We start from the raw sequence: 18692 nt of genomic DNA, 5'->3' as shown, positions 1-18692 counted from the left end.
AAGAAAGCACTTAGAACAGTGCCTATCACAGGATAGGTGACCAGTAAAACTTAACTTTTATTATAAACTGTTACTATTTTCCACCCTTGAGAAGCCTGCGTATATTGAAGGATCTTGTTTACCAAAGACACTGCATGTATTCAGTAATATTTAATTTGATTCCTAATGTTTTATTAATCAAAGATATTTATCACTGCCTTTCAGAGCTGATTGAGCAGGAGATAGACAGTGTGTCTGCAATGAGCTGACACAATTCCAGCCAAAAGAACAGACTTTTAACATTTTAATCAGTATATTCATAGTATGAGCCAAAGTTCCAGCACTGATAACACTTGTGTTGAAATAGTGAAAATATCTATTTTACCTCTAATTAGGAATTCAAACATTAGATTTTTCTCTATATAAATCCTTTAAAATCTTATTTAATTATTCATTCTTGCATTCCACATTTTCCACCACTACCCAGGGAGCCCAGGCCTCGTTGAGAACTCTGCCCTTAGGCAACGTGGTACCTTTAAGGAGACCATCAAAGCTTCATCAGCACCTTGGAAGTTCTTCATCTGGAGCATGTGTGGGAAGGGAGAGGCCATCACGTGACAGTTGTTAACAAACAGCTTTAAATAGCCCTATCAAGAAGCCAACTCAAGCCAGCTCAGCTATTAATCCCACTGAAACTTACTGCCGCGGGGAGAGAGAAGAGACAGAGCCATGGTTAGCATTCTGTGAAGTCTTTAAGAGAGACAGAAATATGCTCCTTTTACATATTAGATGCTGGGATAAGCTCATTGCCGAATCCATCAACGTCGGTCTGCGACTGTTGTGATGAGCTCCAACCGAATCTACAGCCTGATTTAGAGCTCTGCAACAACTTAAATCCTACTAAAGGCCTTGCAAAAAAACGGGGCCTCTCCTATCCTTAGGAGGTACAGATGGCCAGCGTCAGGAAAGCAGTGTTACCCAAAGGAAGAAGTCAAGGCAAATGATCGCATTTCACAGGTGACCGCCTAATTTGTCTCTGTGCACATTTGTTGGGGTTAAAATGAGAAATTCATGTATGCTATATATGTGCCCTTTCCTCCTTCTCCTAGAGATTAAATTCTCGGTCTCATCCATTCTCCAGGTCTCCTGGCACCTACAAGACACCGAAGCCTGGCCTTTCAACAGATGGGGAGGCAGGTAGGACTCAAATCTAATAGAGACAAGAGATGAAATAAATTTGCTGACTCATTCCATGAACTTCAGATAATATGCTTTAAATGCTTATCTAATGCTAGGCACTGTGATTTATAGATGATCACTCAGAAAAAACAGTAAAGGTGGGGAAACTGAAGCTGTAAGTGGTAAATATCTTAGATACGCCATATAGGGAGCAAGATGCAGACTGGAGTTGAACTGGGGTAGTTTGAACTCAGAGTTCAGGCTCTTAAATATATTGGAATGTATCACTTTCCGATGTGCTGAGTTGCCAGCCTGCTTTCTTATTCCCATTTCCCATTCTCTGCATTTACGGTAACAGTGACCTTCCATGTCCATCTGACTGATTCTTGGCAACTTCATTCTCTGCCTCCCCTATAATTTCTTGTTTGACTCTAGACACCTGTTTCCTACTTCCCCCAGAGTACAGAACTTTAGCCTACTAGAAACAGATGAAAGCCGGTGACCTGTGACCTGTGTTGAAAGTCTTGCCTGAGGATACTAACCCCTGACAATCCTATTATGAAGAGCATGGTACAAAATAGAATTCATAATTCCACATTCAGATGTGACATTTTCTACATCTCTTTGTGTTGTGCGGCATTTTACTGTGTTTTACTATATGCTTCTGTTCAATATTTTATTATAGTTCACTGAGCTGTAGAACAGATAAAAGAAGGTATTGAAAAGAGTCAGAAAAAATACATGTTTAGCTCCCACACGGGACTCTTGTTTAGCCATATTGCCTTGAGTTTCAATATTTCATTAGTAAAATAGTGATGATAAAATACACCTTGTTAAATGGATCAGATAAGAAAACATTTATAAAGCAGAGAGCTCAGTAACAGGAATGTAGTAAGTCCACAGTAAGTCCTAGTTATTTGAAAAATAATTGTGTTCTTGTTTACAAAGGTGTTTTTTTTAATAAGTCCTTCATGTTTCTCAACATTAAGACGTCATTTCGTTTTCATCTTCAAATCTTACTCTGGTACTTGGCCCATAGCAGGCGCTCCATATGCAGTAGTGAAATTGAATTTCTGAGAGTTGTTTAGACTTTAAATGAATCTGTGGAAATTCTATCTAGCCTAAAAATTCTTGCCCTTATCTAAGATTAATTCCTTGGAAATTGAAGAGGGAAGAAGGATGGGGAATGCAAGTAGAAAAGAAAAGAGAGAAAAAAGATTATCTGTGAGATATTTACCTGAACAGTCTGGCAGTGAGAGTGGCAGGCTCTCGATGGTCTCCCGGTGTGGGAGGGAAGGTGAATGGTTTCCAGGGAACCCAGGTGCTACTCCTTAAAAGGAGCCTGCCGTGGCCAGAGCTGGCCTCCTTGACCCTGTTTCAATGTAGGAGGAAAGATGGGGAGAAATATAAAAGGAACTCACACTATGACAGCAGTTCCCCTGGAAATATTGGATTTGTTGAGGCAGCTGGGATGTGAGGGTGCTTGGTGTGGTAAAAAGCACTTGAAATGTGACTTTGCTGCTGCAGCTCTGTGACCTTAGGCACATTATTTGGCCCTCTGAGCTCTTTACTCATTTGTGAAATTAGGAAAATAACATCTACTTCACAGGGCTATTCTAGTGGTTAAGAAATACAAATCACATTAAAGCTATTAACAGAGTTTAATATCTATTATGCCAGCAGCTATAATCTGCTGTGTATTACAGATATTTATTTTAGGCTAAATGTGAAAAATAGTTTTTTCAGATGTTTGTTCATCTTTATTGAAAATTAACCCTTAAGTGCTGGCATCAATGTGTTTACTATATGATCCTGTCCTCTTGGCCAGATTTCATGGAACCAGAGGTAGATATTTGATATTGAATGATGTAGACTTTCCTTTCCTAAAATTTAGTTTGGAGGCAAAGCTTGGTGTACATATGGTGTGTGTATGTGTGTCTGTGTGTGTGTTGTGTGTGTGTGTGTGTGTGTGTGAGAGAGAGAGAGAAAGGAAGAAAGGAAGAGAGAAAGGAGAGAATGAATTTGGAGTATCCCGTTCATACCTTCTCCTGGGAGCATACTCTTAGTAAATACTTTCACAAGAATCCCAGTCTCAGGCTCTGCTTCTAGAAAAGTCAGTTCTAAATCAACTGACGTGGAAGTTGCCTGCCAGAAATAACCAGCTCTAAGGCATATGCAGGTGTCCATAAAATCACACTGCAAAGGCCATTAAGATTTTTTTAAATTAAATGGTCTGTAGAGTCTAAAAAATTTGGGTAGATATGGGTAGATATGCTATATCAGCTACTAACTCTTTGACCTTGGGAAAGTTAATGAACCTCTAGTGACTCAGTTTCCTTATCTGTAATATCTATCTCACAGGACTGTTTGGAGAAATAACAGATGTAGGTGTCTTCTCAGATGTTCTGGTACATGATATAAATTTAATAAATAGTAGCCTCTGTTATCACTATTACTACCACTACTACTATTGTTTCCCTGTGAATGATTCTAGTTCAGATGCTCTGCTTGAAGCTTTTTGGCTTTTTTTTTTTACCATTTACAACTGTGTCCTCCTAACTTTCACTTAAACCAGAGATAGAAAGCATTCCCAAAGTCAATAGTGAAAATGGAAACATTAGTGTAAACACAATTGGAAGAGACTGGTTGCCATGGTGATGCTTTTGCCAAAGTAATGGAGAGGCAAGTTAAATGGCAAGGGAGGCTGTAAAAAGTTGCCTGTATTTTTAACTGCATGGAGTGTGATTGATAAAAGAAAAACACCAAATTGTATTTAGCAGACATTTTTCTCTCTTTAAAATCTTATTTATAACAAATGCATTTTTACTTCAGTGCTGCTGTTATCCACAGTAGTATTTACCTATCACTAGCAAATGTGTCTGCAGAAAGGAATTAGTATCATATGGTGGTTTTAGAATCAGACATCCTGTTTTTGAACCCAAGTTTGGCAACTTTCTGTTCTCAAAAACATGCACAATATAGATATGAGAGTTTTTAACTCTTTATACTTTATAGCTCTTTTAGTACCATTCTACCAACAGGCCTGAGTTGATAAGATTAAGGAACCAAGTTCCTGAAATTGAAAAATCATGAAATCGGGTTACAAACCCCAATTTTTTTCGGTTCATTTCTGGAGTTGTCTTTGTGTCTTGGCATCACAAAGAAGAAAATGGGTAAGAAAAAATGGCAACCTAATGAGGAGGATGACCTCTGGAGTGAACTGAGTGGGTTCAGATTCCAGCATCGCCTCATGTTAGCATTGTAAACTTTGGCAAGTCAACAATAAGGTTAGTATACTAATAGTACTGAACAGTTTATTTTAAAATATGGTTAGACATGCAAGGTACTTAGCATTGTGCCTAACATATAATTTATGCTTAATAAATTGTTACTCACAGTAATGTATTTTAGTTTTGATTAAACTGCAAATAATTATGAATAAAGTGATAATATAGGAGGCATTTGATGACTGCAATAAAAAGAAAACCTCTCACTTAAAATGGTGGACAGTACCCACCATGTTTGCTTTGGAGGAGCTTCTTGCTTCCCTAATGGAAGATTAATCCCTGTCAAGGATTTGGAAGCTGATTAAATGAGCTCATCATTTTACCTAAGAAATTCATTTCCTCGTCACAGGCTTCCTGCTGAACTAGCACCTTTGAATGATACTCATGCAATATTTAACTGGTGTGGCCATTGGAATACATTTAGTTCAAAATGGTATTTTCCTTTGGGCATACATAATCCAGCTAGAAATGTTTATTTTCATATTCTGAGCCAGTCTAGTTACAGGTTTCCCCCACTATCTGAAAGTAGTAGAGTATTCTTATGAAACTTTTCATAAGCCAAAATGGTGTAAAGCAAAGAATCAATGATCTTAGGACATATCTTGCTAACAGATGCACAAAATAAACCGAAATAAAGCACAGATGCTCACAGACACAATTCAAAGCTATGGTGGCTTGATGCTGAGTGTGGTTCCCAGGAAGGAGCTGGGGTCCACTCTGACTGCTCAGGGTGTACACTTCCTGTATAACAGCTCTCTGCAAAACAAATGCTGAATGCTAATTTCAGTTTTTGCCTTTTCTTATAAAAGTGAAAATCCTCTTCAGATTTCTTTAGTTAGCAAAAACTGGTGCAATGTAGTTCTTTCATAAAAGTGAAGGGGCGGAAAGTGAATTTCGAAAAGCGGGTGGTGCCTATACCAGTTAATCCCAGTAGTGATTGACCTCTGTCAGTAGGTTTATACCATCTGAGTAATTCTACATATTTATTCTGTAGTTTTAGATATTCTCAACAAATATTCAATCCTAAATATTTCTATATACATTTTAAAAGAGCAATATTGATTGGGATAGTCAGATGTTTATATGATCAGTCTTATTATTATCAACTTTAAAAAGGCTCTCTGTACACTGTAAACTCACATATGTGCACAAACACACACTCGTTCATACATACACACACACATCCTCTCACACATATGTGCATAAATATACCTTTTTAATTAGAGTGTTTTGTGCTTGATAGTAACGCAATTACACATTCAACTTATGAATAGTCTTGTTTTTATCTTAAAACCTCAAAGTCTTCAAATGATTTTTTGTGATTAATACTGGTCTCAATACTTCTAGAAAAAAAAAAAAAGCCCCCTCCCCCACCCCCCATATATAGGAACTAACACTGAAATGCCTATAGAATTCTGGACTTGCTAAAATTGTCTTCAGTGCACCCTAAATAAAAGTTCAGGCATTCAGATTTAGAAATGTAAAAGAGGATAAGTAATTCAATAATGGCAATGATGTCTTGCTTGTATAGTATTTTTTCTCCATATCCCAAAGGTCTCTAAAACAATGCCAAGAAAGAGACAGGCTGGGTGTTACTACCCAAAAAAAAAAAAAAAGAAAAAGAAAAAAAAAAAGGGTGTTATTACCCTCAGCTTACAAATGAAGAAATCAGGGCTTAGATAACTTAAGTAAATTGACTACTTAAAATAGTATATAAACACCCCCCCCTTTTTTTTTTTTTACTACAAATATAATACTTTTCAAACTACTTGATTTCCCCCCCCAAATTATGAGAGTAAATAGGATACTAGAGACAAAGGAGATCATTTACAAAATTAGATATCAATAATGAAAAGCTAAGCAACCCTCTTATTTGGACCTCCAAATACTTGATAATTAAATCCCTAATAGGTGGCATGCCCCATATGCATGACGCCAATTCAGATGACAGTCCCATATAGCTTTGAATAACCTTTGTACTCAAAACTAGTACATGAAACATAAATTCAGTCTATTTTCTCAGTATTAGACTATGATGGATCACATACTCAGGAACTGATCTTGGTTTTTACCTTGAAATTTGTCCTCAACCTCTTGATGTATTTTCCGTGTTTCTCCTTCCTCTGCGTAAAGCTACTTGTCTCAGCCTTACTTGAGTCCATAGCTGATTTCAACAGTTAAAGTGTTTAAATAGCGTGAATTTAAAGGAACTGGTATGGCCAGTTTCCATTCCATCTTGTCTATCATGGAGGCAAAGAATTTGGACTGTGGAGGTAACCACTACTGAGAAGTTTTGCGAGTGGTTACTATTTACCAGTAATGGTAGTGGTGCTGTCCTGTCATGGTGCTGCTTTGCAGATGAACATAATACTCAGAAGTGAAATGAAATACAGTTGCCTTTGTGCTACTCTGTAATTCCTTGGGTTGTCTGCTATTTCTGTTACTGTTTACATTGAGGATATGGGACCATACTACTCACTCTTTCAGAGATGGTAATATGCACACACACACTACCCAGCAACAGGTGAATTCTGGTTCCTCGAGAATTGGAAACCATCTACACACATGTACAGTATGGGAATTGAGCCTTTAGAAATGAGCAGAGTCGTGATCTGTTCAGATTTTTATTCTCCTTTGGCTTCTCCCTCTCTTAAGAGTTTTCAATTCTTGCAAATTTGCATCAAGATTCTCATCTTGTGTTTCCTAAAGAATTGATACCAGTAAGCTGGGTGACACACTCAAAATTCAAACCACATTCAAGTGTGATTGAATTTACAAAACCACCACTTCAATGAAGACATATTGCAGTTTAAAGAAGAAAGTTCATGAAAGGTGTGATGACATTGTCTCCTGACCCACCCAACTTATTCTCACCTTAGTTTCATTCTTACATGATCAAGTGAAACCTTTATCTTTCACAGCCTAAGAATTTAAGATTTTCAAATCATTATTCATTAAGCATCAAGATATTTGATTCCACAACTAAATCCTTCCTCACAGTCTCATAGAATAAACAAACAGTGTGGTTCCATAGGTCTGTAAATATTATCATCTGTTGTTTGAAGGGGAAAGACAACAGAAAACTTGTTCTTCCTCTCTCATTTCACAGCTCCAAACAATATAATTTCTACGAAATACGTGTTTTCAATTCTGCTTCTCATTCTGAAACATTCTCATCTCATTCTCTCACTACCATATTTTATAAAGGTTTCATTATTTCACCTTTAGACAAATCTAATGTTCTCTTAATCTATGTCACTTTTATCAGTTTTATTCTTCATGCCCACCTCCAGGCCCAGTAATCCACTTTCCATCCTTCTGCAAGAGTGGGATGACTGAGAAAAAACAAATGACCAGGTCATCCTTTTGTTATAACATCTCAGTTGTCCCACTATACAGGAAAATAAAAAGCGTGAGTTCTAAATAGATAATGCAAAGTCCCTTAGTTTGGTCAAAGTCCAGCTGTGCTTCCTTATTCCCTACTGCCCCTGAGGCATTGAATAAATTAAGGAATAAATGAGTGAGTGGAGACACAGCAATTGGTAGTATGCTAAATTTTTTGTCTTTATAAAATTTACAAACAGGCAAAGATACTCTATTTATGGAATAATTTTTCACTGGTTTTTAAAGTCATTAAAAATTGGAAATCAATGTACAGCTCTTTCTAGCCATCCTATAGAGTCTTTAAACTGAACAATATTGGTTTATGAATGATATATTTCATTTCATTACAGTGAAATTTCACCATCATGTATTGGAAGAAACAAATTTAGACAATAAGAACTCCTATAATCATATTCAAACTTTAGTATATTTAATTATTTTCATATTCTCATTACTTTTGGGGGGGATTTTCTCAATGAAAACAGCAGTAAATTGTCTTGAAAGTATTAACAAAGCACCTGAAATATGTCTCTGTAAATAAATGACCTTCAGGTGGAAATATCGTTGAGGAAATATATTTCTGCATCATTCAAACTCAAGCCTCTGTTAGTATTAAAACAGAAAATGATAGAAAAAGAAATCTTGATGAGGAACACAATACAAAATTGCTGGACAGATTTAATTTAACTTGGGAATAATTGTCTTACCTAGTCCAAGAAAGGGTAATTTAGATTCACAGAGAGCAAGGGATATATACCTGACCAGGAGTGACGTAAGGGTACAGTTACTCATCACTTAGAATCTGTACAGATTGACACATTTTTCAAGAATCCTCAGAATATTAACAAAAAAAAGAAACAACAAAATCTTGTCCCATTAATTTCTAAACATTAGGGCTCTAATATCAGGTCCAAGAGTATTGCTAAAGATAGGATAAATAAGGTCATCACTTCAAAATAAATAATGTCATCTTATTTATCATCTTTGCCTTTTATATTACATAGCTGTATAACTTTGGTTTATTAACTTAATACGTCTAATGACATGTTCTCTATGGAAAGACATCATTCTAAGCAAGGTTCCTACCTATGACTGTAACCTTCTAATATTCTAAACTTTATGCATGATCCTACTAAGCTAATGGTATATCCTAATGCATTATGCTCTATGTTTGTTCCTTTGTTCATGTCTAGAACGCCTTCTCCTTTCCACAATCCTTTTATTGACCAAGCGAACCCCTAATCATCCGTAAGGCCATAAGTCATTTTACCTACTTCAGGAAGCCTTGCCTGCATTTGAATTCACTCATGCTTACATTTATCAAATGTTTGCTAGATGAATTGAAAGTGTTTATGCACTTAATATTTTAATCTCATTGTCTTTGGGCTAAATACTTCTCTCATGTTACAGGTGAAGAAACTTCAGTTCTTTGAGTAAGTTGTCAAATATCACAAAATGAAAATAGGATTCAAACCCAACCCTCAAAACTCTCCAGTGACTGTCCAGTTCCTTATTGTACTACAGAGCACTGGGTTTGATCAACTCTGACTCTTCATGCATGATGTTAATTTTACTCCAGTTAAAACTTACAAAAATTTTAGCGTAGTCTCTCTTTCTTTATAATGGCTAATCACATATACACATAACACAACAAATACACAAAAATGAATACTTAACTAAAATACCAAAATATTGTATTTTATAAATACTGTTTTCTTTTTAACTCATTGTGAGTCTGACTTGGGTAATGCATGCAGTGTAAAGCTAAAATCTACAATGCTGTTATATCCACATGTATAGCCATTACTTGAAAAAACAAATTCTATCAGGAGCAGAGTGGCAAAGTTAAATTGGAAGGAGGATCAAGGCCTAACATCTTATATAAAATGAATGACTTTGGAATAACTGTACATGCCATTGATATTTAATATTTCACAGATGCATGTATTCTATTTGTATGTGCTATTACTCGAACAGAAGCATTTGATGAAATTCTTCCCTCAAGGTCTGCAGGGTTTTTTAAATTTTCATGTGACAATGAATTTCTCAGGTCAAGTCAATGGTAGCAAGGAAAAAATGGCTATGATAAAATTTTTTTTCTCATCTTCTACTAGAGTCAAAGTTGTCTCAATTTATCCGTTACTTTGTCCTCATTAAAGTTATTCTGTCTGCAGAGCACTTTATTGGTTTCCGCATATGGAAATGGAGGACAGGGGGAAGACAAAGAGAATGAGTCCTTTCTTTGAATGCACTGATGATAAAAACTGCCAAGTTGTGAATTAACTTATATAAGTTTAATAAGCAATATGAATAGAGAAGTGCATAGATAAATGTACTAATGGGTTGAATATTATCCATTTTTAAACATATATGTGTGTGTCTACTTGCATTTATACTTTACATTTATTTTTCAAAACAAATGCCTAAAAATATTAAGGTATACTTATATCTATAGATTATCTGTCTATCTATCCATTTTTTAATAGTTGTATTTGGGAGGTAGATTTATGAATATTGATTTTTTTCCTTATGCTTATTCTAGTTATTTTAAATTAATTTATATCAATTGCATAATTACCTATTTTTTTAAATTATAGAGTATTGTAAGAAATTATACATTTAGTTTTTATATATCTCATGTCTACTAAACATTTTAATTCCCTAGAAGTTCTTAAAAGCTATCAACTTTAATCCTGAATATTCCTTTGTGAGGTCAGCTAAAGTCTCTCTCCTACTAAATGATTTGCAATTTGGTTACACTCACATATCTGCTAAGTAAGCTTTATTTCTGTATCTTTCACAAATGGAATACAATCCATAAGCAACTTGTTTCTTCTAACTTTAGAAAAAGCATTCAAAATATGAATGATTCCCCTCATACCATCCCACTACCTGAATTGAAGCCCCCATCATCACTCATCTTAATTATTGCAATTAACTGCTAACAGATCTTCTTGCCGCCTTTCTGGTCCCCTATAATCAATCACACCCTGGCTTAAGGGGTTAGCTATTCTTGAAGACACCAATGTGTCTTCTATTTCAAGACTGTTGGTTTAACTCTTCACTCCACCTGGTGTATTCATTCACTGGATGGCTGCATGACTTAATCCTTCATTTTATTCAAGTTTTGTTTGCAGGGGACAATCATGACCAGCTTATCTAAAGTGTCACATTCATTTTTTTTTTTTAATGTTTATTGGCATTTGGATTTTCTCTAGTGTGAACTAGTTATCCTTAATTGTTTTCCAGTCTAAGGTTCTATTGCATTTTGTCTTCTTATCAATTTAACAGTTTTTCATTGTCATTACAAATTTTATAGCAAAAAGTCTCCCTACATTTTTAAAATTTTTATTGAACTGTAGTTGATTTACTATGTTAATTTCTGCTGTACAGCAAAGTGATTCAGTTATACATATATATACATTCTTTTTCATATTCTTTTCCATTATGGTTTATCACAGGATATTGAATATAGTTCCCTGTGCTATACAGTAGGACTCTCTATGTTTTTTTTACAGCTTATGCATTTCCATTCTTCTTTGAGAAGTCTCCCCCAAGCCTTAGCTTTTACATGTAGCCTCCAAGGTTTACTTCTAAAATTGCTATTCCATAATCCACCTGGAATTTATTTTGCATTATGATGTGAAGTGGAAGTTTAACTTCATTTCATCCATTCACTTTTATAAGTCTTTAGTTCACTATCTTTATATTTCTCCATTGTATTTGTGTTGACTTAAGTGCTGATTATTGTCTATTTCTCCTACTTGAATGTAATTATGCTCATGAATGGGGACTTTTTTTTATCTTGATCATCACCATAAAATTTGACCTGCACATAGAAAGGACCCCATAAATGTTTGTTAAATAAATTAATAAATACAGAAACTAATATCATTTATTGTTTTAATTCCTAAAGCAATACTCAGAATATATTTAATCTTTATAATTTTCTGTGGGAAGTAAACTTTATATTTTCATTTCATATATGATGGAATTGAGGGATAAGAATATGAAACCACTTGTACTTGTTAGGTGAGTGGAAAAGCTAGATCTAGAATGCACAGCCTATGGATCATAATGTCTTCTGTTTTCTTCTGTGAAGAGGTAACTTCCCCTAGATCTTTCTTACCTCAAATGAAGATAAGGAACGTGCTCCTAATTTCCTAAGCAAATAGTAAACCATTCCAGGGACCTCAAAATCACTGAATTCCATTACTTCTAGAATAAGTTTCAAGTTTTCATCAAGTAGCCAGAGAGTAAAGATTTCCATCTTCACATGAAAATTGAGGATCATGGAAAATACTCCTTAATATTGATTAGTTTAGCCTAGTGACTTTGCAGAGATTCTACAGATTTGCATGGATCTCTCCAATTTCCCCCATCAGTCAGTTTGCCAGTCTGAGTTTATTTTTATTACCTTGGAGTAAATGCTCTTCTTGGTATCTACCTGAATTTTAGTGGGCTTGTTTGTTTGTACATAGATTAGTAGAAAAAAATAGCTTTCAATTACACTGGTATTTCCAGAAGTCCAAGTCCTAGGTGGATTTGTTTTAATTATATTTCAGACCCTTCTGACACTCACAGGCACATAGAAGAAAATTTTATTCTGTTCATCTGTATCTTTAATTTGATTAATCAATTGATATCTTAAAAGTGGGACCCAAATTGTATATATCCATGATAATATCTCTGGAGAATTGATAGAGTTACCATCCCTGGGATACTTGCAATAGATTCAGCTTTTTCCTAATTCTACTCAGAGGTAGTTCTGAGTTTTGGTCTCATTTCCCTTTTTGGTAAGGGTTGCTGTAGCCCCGAGACAAGGTTCTTAACTCTCTCACACCTTCCGCCAATATTCTACAATGTTTAAATGGAACCATATGTCCCAAATTCTCAAGACATCCTGATCTGATTCCACATCCTCTTTGATTACCCACATTCAATCCATAAGGAAGGCTTATCAACTCCAGAACCTATACCCATATCTATATCTATACTTATATGTACTTTCACATCTATATCTATAATATCTTTATTCTCTATATACAACTACATCTATGTCTATATCAATATAGATATACATATGCATGCATATATTAAACTTTGTTTATATATTCAAAATCCGTCCGTTTTTCTGTTTCCTGTTACCACCAAAGTGACGACTGTATTTTATCCCACTAGAGTATCTGTAAAATGTCCCTTTCTATCTCTTCATTTTCTTGACTAAAATCCACATGCCAATAATTAACTGTTGACCCAAAAGCCAAAATGACTTTGTTTTAAAGAAAATTCTGCCACATCTCAACTTACAACATTCCATGCCTTTTCACTGAACCAAGACTACTATATAAATTATTGACCCTGGCCTAAAAGGCCCCTTTCTGCTTACCCAGCATCACCTCTTTCTCCACTCTCCACCCTTAGTAGTTTTTTCCTTTTTTCTTGTTTAGTAGTATTCCATTGTCTAGACACATCAAAATTTACTTAGTCATTTATTTGCTTATTGATTAATAAGAATTGTTTCTATTTTGACTGTTATGATTAAAGCTACAGTGAACATTCAGAAAAAAAGTCTGTGAGGACATACATTGGTTCTCTTGAGTAAATACCTAGAAAGAAATAGAATGCCTGGGTCATATGGTAAGCATATGGTTTAGTGTACATGAAGAGTCTGAGTACTTCAAGATTTATTGTACCATTTTGCATTCCCACCAGCAATATATCTGTTAGATATTATCCGATATATTATTAGATATCCTACCAACATTTGGTGTCGTCACTTTTAAAAACCTTATTTGTTCAAAGGTGTGTAGGTAGATCTCATTGTAAAGTTAATTTGCATTTTTTCTGATGTCTACAAATATTGAATAGCTTTTCATATGTTTATTGGACATTTCAATACCTTCTTTTTTTTAACATCTTTATTGGAGTATAACTGCTTTACAATGGTGTGTTACTTTCTGCTGTATAACAAAGTGAATCAACTATATGTACACATATATGCCCATATCCCCTCCCTCTTGCATCTCCCTCCCACCCTCCCTATCCCACCCCACTAGGTGGTCACAAACCACCGAGCTGATCTCCCTGTGCTATGCAGCTGCTTCCCACTAGCCATCTATTTTACATTTGGTAGTGTATATATGTCATTGCCACTCTCTCACTGTATTTTAGAAGAGTTTGAGAAGGTTAGGTGTTAGCTCTTCTCTAAATGTTTGATAGAATTCACCTGTGAAGCCATCTGGTCCTGGGCTTTTATATGTTGGAAGATATTTAATCACAGTTTCAATTTCAGTGCTTGTGATAAGTCTGTTCATATTTTCTATTTCTTCCTAGTTCAGTTTCAGAAGGTTCTGCATTTCTAAGAATTTGTCCATATCTTCCAGACTGTCCATTTTATTGGCATATAGTTGCTTGTAGTAATCTCTCATGATCCTTTGTATTTCTGCAGTGTCAGTTGTTACTTCTTTTTCATTTCTACTTCTATTGATCTGAGTCTTCTCCCTTTTTTTCTTGATGAGTCTGGCTAATGGTTTATCAATTTTGTTTATCTTCTCAAAGAACCAGCTTTTAGTTTTATTGATCTTTGCTATTGTTTCCTTCATTTCTTTTTCATTTATTTCTGATCTGATCTTTGTGATTTCTTTGCTTCTGCTAACTTTAGGGTTTTTTTGTTCTTCTTTCTCTAATTGCTTTAAGTATAAGTTTAGGTGGTTTATTTGAGATTTTTTTTGTTTCTTGAGGTAGGATTGTATTGCTATAAACTTCCCTCTTAGAACTGCTTTTGGTGAATCCCATAGGTATTGTGTTGTTGTGTTTTCATTGTCATTTGTTTCTAGTTTTTTTTTTGATTTCCTCTTTGATTTCTTCAGTGATCTCTTGGTTATTAGGTAGTGTGTTGTTTGGCCTCCATGTGTTTGTATTTTTTACACATTTTTTCCTGTAATTGATATCTAGTCTCATAGTGTTGTGGTCGGAAAAGATACTTCATACCATTTCAATTTTCTTAAATTTACCAAGGCTTGATTTCTGACCCAAGATATGATCTATTCTGGAGAATGTTCCATGAGCACTTGAGAAGAATGTGTATTCTGTTGGTTTTGGATGGAATGTCCTATAAATATCAATTAAGGCCATCTTGTTTAATGTATCATTTAAAGCTTGTGTTTCCTTATATATTTTCATTTTGGATGATCTGTCCATTGGTGAAAGTGGGGTGTTAAAGTTCCCTACTATGATTGTGTTACTGTTGATTTCCCCTTTATGGCTGTTAGTATTTGCCTTATGTATTGAGGTGCTCCTATGTTGGATGCATAAATATTTACAATTGTTATATCTTCTTCTTGGATTGATCCCTTGATCATTATGTAGTGTCCTTCTTTGTCTCTTGTAATAGTGTTTGTTTTAAAGCCTATTTTGTCTGATATGAGAATTGCTACTCCAGCTTTCTTTTGATTTCCATTTGCATGGAATATCTTTTTCCATCCCCTCACTTTCAGTCTGTATGTGTCCCTAGGTCTGAGGTGGGTCTCTTGTAGACAGCATATATATGGGTCTTGTTTTTGTATCCATTCAGCCAGTCTATGTCTTTTGGTTGGAGCATTTAATCCATTTACATTTAAGGTAATTATCGATATGTATGTTCCTATTACCATTTTCTTAATTGTTTTGGGTTTGTTATTGTAGGTCTTTTCCTTCTCTTGTGTTTCCTGCCTAGAGAAGTTCTTTTAGCATTTGTTGTAAAGCTGGTTTGGTGGTGCTAAATTCTCTTAGCTTTTGCTTATCTGTAAAGGTTTTAATTTCTCCGGGAAATCTGAATGAGATCCTTGCTGGGTAGAGTAATCTTGGCTGTACATTTTTCTCCTTCATCACTTTAAATATGTCCTGCCACTCCCTTCTGGCTTGCAGAGTTTCTGCTGAAAGATCAGCTGTTAACCTTATGGAGATTCCCTTGTGTGTTATTTGTTCTTTTTCCCTTGCTGCTTTTAATATTTTTTCTTTGTATTTAATTTTTGATAGTTTGATTAATGTGTGTCTTGGCGTGTTTCTCCTTGGATTTATCCTGTATGGGACTCTCTATGCATCCTGGACTTGATTAACTATTTCCTTTCCCATATTAGGGAAGTTTTCAACTATAATCTCTTCAAATATTTTCTCAGTCCCTTTCTTTTTCTCTTCTTCTTCTGGGACCCCTATAATTCAAATGTTGGTGCATTTAATGTTGTCCCTGAGGTCTCTGAGACTGTCCTCAATTCTTTTCATTCTTTTTTCTTTATTCTGCTCTGCAGTAGTTATTTCTACTATTTTATCTCCCAGGTCACTTATCTGTTCTTCTACCTCAGTTATTCTGCTATTGATCCCTTCTAGAGAATTTTTAATTTCATCTATTGTGTTGTTCATCATTCTTTGTTTGGTCTTTAGTTCTTCTAGGTCCTTGTTAAACGTTTCTTGTATTTTCTCCATTCTATTTCCAAGATTTTAGATCATCTTTACTCTCATTATTCTGAATTCCTTTTCAGGTAGACTGCCTGTTTCCTCTTCATTTATTTGGTCTGGTGGGTTTTTACCTTGCTCCTTCATCTGCTGGGTGTCTTCTCATTTTGCCTAACTTACTGTGTTTGGGGTCTCCTTTTCACAGGCTGCAGGTTCATAGTTCCCATTGTTTTTGGTGTCTGCCCCCAGTGGCTAAGGTTGTTTCAGTGGGTTGTGTAGGCTTCCTGGTGGAGGGGACTGGTGCCTGTGTTCTGGTGGATGAGACTGGATCTTGTCTTTATGGTGAGCAGGACCACATCCTGTGGTGTGTTTCGGGGTTTCTCTGAACTTATTATGATTTTAGGCAGCCTCTCTGCTAATGGGTGGGTTTGTGTTCCTGTCTTGCTAGTTGTTTACCATGGGGTGTCCAGCACTGGAGCTTGCTGGTCGTTGAGTAGAGCTGGGTCTTAACGTTGAGATGGAGGTCTCTGGGAGAGCTCTCACTGTTTGATATTACATGGGACTGAGAGGTCTCTTGTGGTCCAATGTCCTGGACTCGGCTCTCCCACCTCAGAGGCTCAGGACTGACAGCTGGCCGGAGCACCAAGACCCTGTCAGCCACACGGCTCAGAAGAAAAGGAAGAAAAAATAAATTAATAAAATTATTAAAATAAAAAATAATAAAATATTATTAAAATAATAGAATAAGAAAAGTAATTAAAAAAAAGAGAGCAACCAAACCAATAAACAAATCCACCAATGATAACAAGCACTAAAAACTATACTAAGTTAAACAAAAAAAATCAGAAACTAGTCTGTTGCATACAGCAAACCCCAAGTCTACAGTTGCTCCCAACGTCCACCACCTCAATTTTGGGATGATTCGTTGTCTATTCAGGTATTCCAGAGATGCAGGGTACATCAAGTTGATTGTTGAGATTTAATCCGCTGCTCCTGAGGTTGCTGGGAGAGATTTCCCTTTCTCTTCTTTGTTTGCACAGCTCCTGGGGTTCAGCTTTGGATTTGGCCCCGCCTCTGCATGTAGGTCACCTGAGGGCGTCTGTTTCCCGCTCAGACAGGACTGGGTTAAAGGAACAGCTGATTAGGGGGCTCTGGCTCACTCAGGCCGGGGGCAGGAAGGGGTGCGGAATGTGGGGTGAGCCTGCGGCGGCAGAAGAGACCAAAATGACGTTGCAACAGCCTGAGGCATGCCATGTGTTCTCCCGGGGAAGTTGTCCCAGGATCACGGGACCCCGGCAGCAGTGGGCTGCACAGGCTCCCGGAGGGGAGGTGTGGATAGTGACCTGTGCTAGCACATAGACTTCTTGGTGGCGGCAGCAGCAGCCTTAGTGTTTCATGCCCGTCTTTGGTGTCCATGCTGATAGCCGCAGCTCGCGCCCATCTCTGGATCTCATTTAGGCAGTGCTCTGAATCCCCTCTCCTTGTGCACCCAGAAACAACAGTCTCTTGACTCTTAGACGGTTCCAAACTTTTTCCTGGACTCCCTCCCGGCTAACTGTGGTGCACCAGCCCCCTTCAGGCTGTGTTCACGCAACCAACCCCAGTCCTCTCCCTGGGATCTGACCTCTGAAGCCCAAACCTCAGCTCCCAGCCCCCACCCGCCCCGGCAGGTGAGCAGACAAGCCTCTCGGGCTGGTGAGTGCTGGTCGGCACCGACCCTCTGTGCAGGAATCTCTCCACTTTTCCCTCTGTACCCCTATTGCTGTGCTCTCCTCCATGGCGCTGAACCTTCCCCCCGCCCCCCCCATCTCCACCAGTGAAGGGGCTTCCTAGTGTGTGGAAACCTTTCCTCCTTCACAGCTCCCTCCCAGAGGTGTAGGTCCCATACCTATTCTTTTGTCTCTGTTTTTTCTTTTTTCTTTTTCCCTACCCAGTTACATGGTGAATTTCTTGACTTTTGGGAAGTCTGAGGTCTTCTGCCAGCATTCAGTAGGTGTTCTATAGGAACTGTTCACATGTAGATGTATTTTTGATGTATTCGTGGGGAGGAAGGTGATCTCCACGTCTTACTTCTCTGCCATCTTGAAGGTCCTCCTCTCAATATCTTCTTGTGTGAAGTTTCTACTCAAACTCTTGGCCCATTTTTATTATGTTGTTTGTTTCCTTATTTTTAAATTGCAAGAATTCTTAATATATTCTGAATACAAGCCATTGTTAGTTAAATGTGTTACAAGTATTTTCTCCCATAGTTCAATATTTGATTTTTTAATTTTTTCCATGATGCCATGATAAGAGCCAACTATTTCAATTTTGATGAATTTCTATTGATTTTTTTTTTCCTTTTATGGTATATACTTTAGATTTCCTGTGTAGAAAATCTTGGCCTATCCCAATTTCATAAGCATAATATCTATGGCAACTTCCAGAAGT

At 36.6% G+C, this 18692-nt stretch overlaps 1 long non-coding RNA gene across 1 annotated transcript in view; it reads left to right on the top strand.

The window, feature by feature from the left end:
* The first annotated feature begins 674 nt into the window (after positions 1–674).
* Positions 675–18692, top strand: part of LOC118885526 — a 197894-nt gene continuing 179876 nt past the window's right edge. Inside the window, exons 1-2 of the long non-coding RNA XR_005017499.1 lie at positions 675–996; positions 1121–1176. This is a non-coding gene — a long non-coding RNA (uncharacterized LOC118885526). The remainder of the gene's footprint in view (positions 997–1120; positions 1177–18692) is intronic.

The sequence above is a fragment of the Balaenoptera musculus genome, chromosome 19 (assembly GCF_009873245.2).
Source record: "Balaenoptera musculus isolate JJ_BM4_2016_0621 chromosome 19, mBalMus1.pri.v3, whole genome shotgun sequence".
NCBI lineage: Eukaryota > Metazoa > Chordata > Mammalia > Artiodactyla > Balaenopteridae > Balaenoptera > Balaenoptera musculus.
The sequence above is the reverse complement of the archived record's forward strand: the minus strand, read 5'-3'. Positions and strand labels throughout refer to the sequence as shown.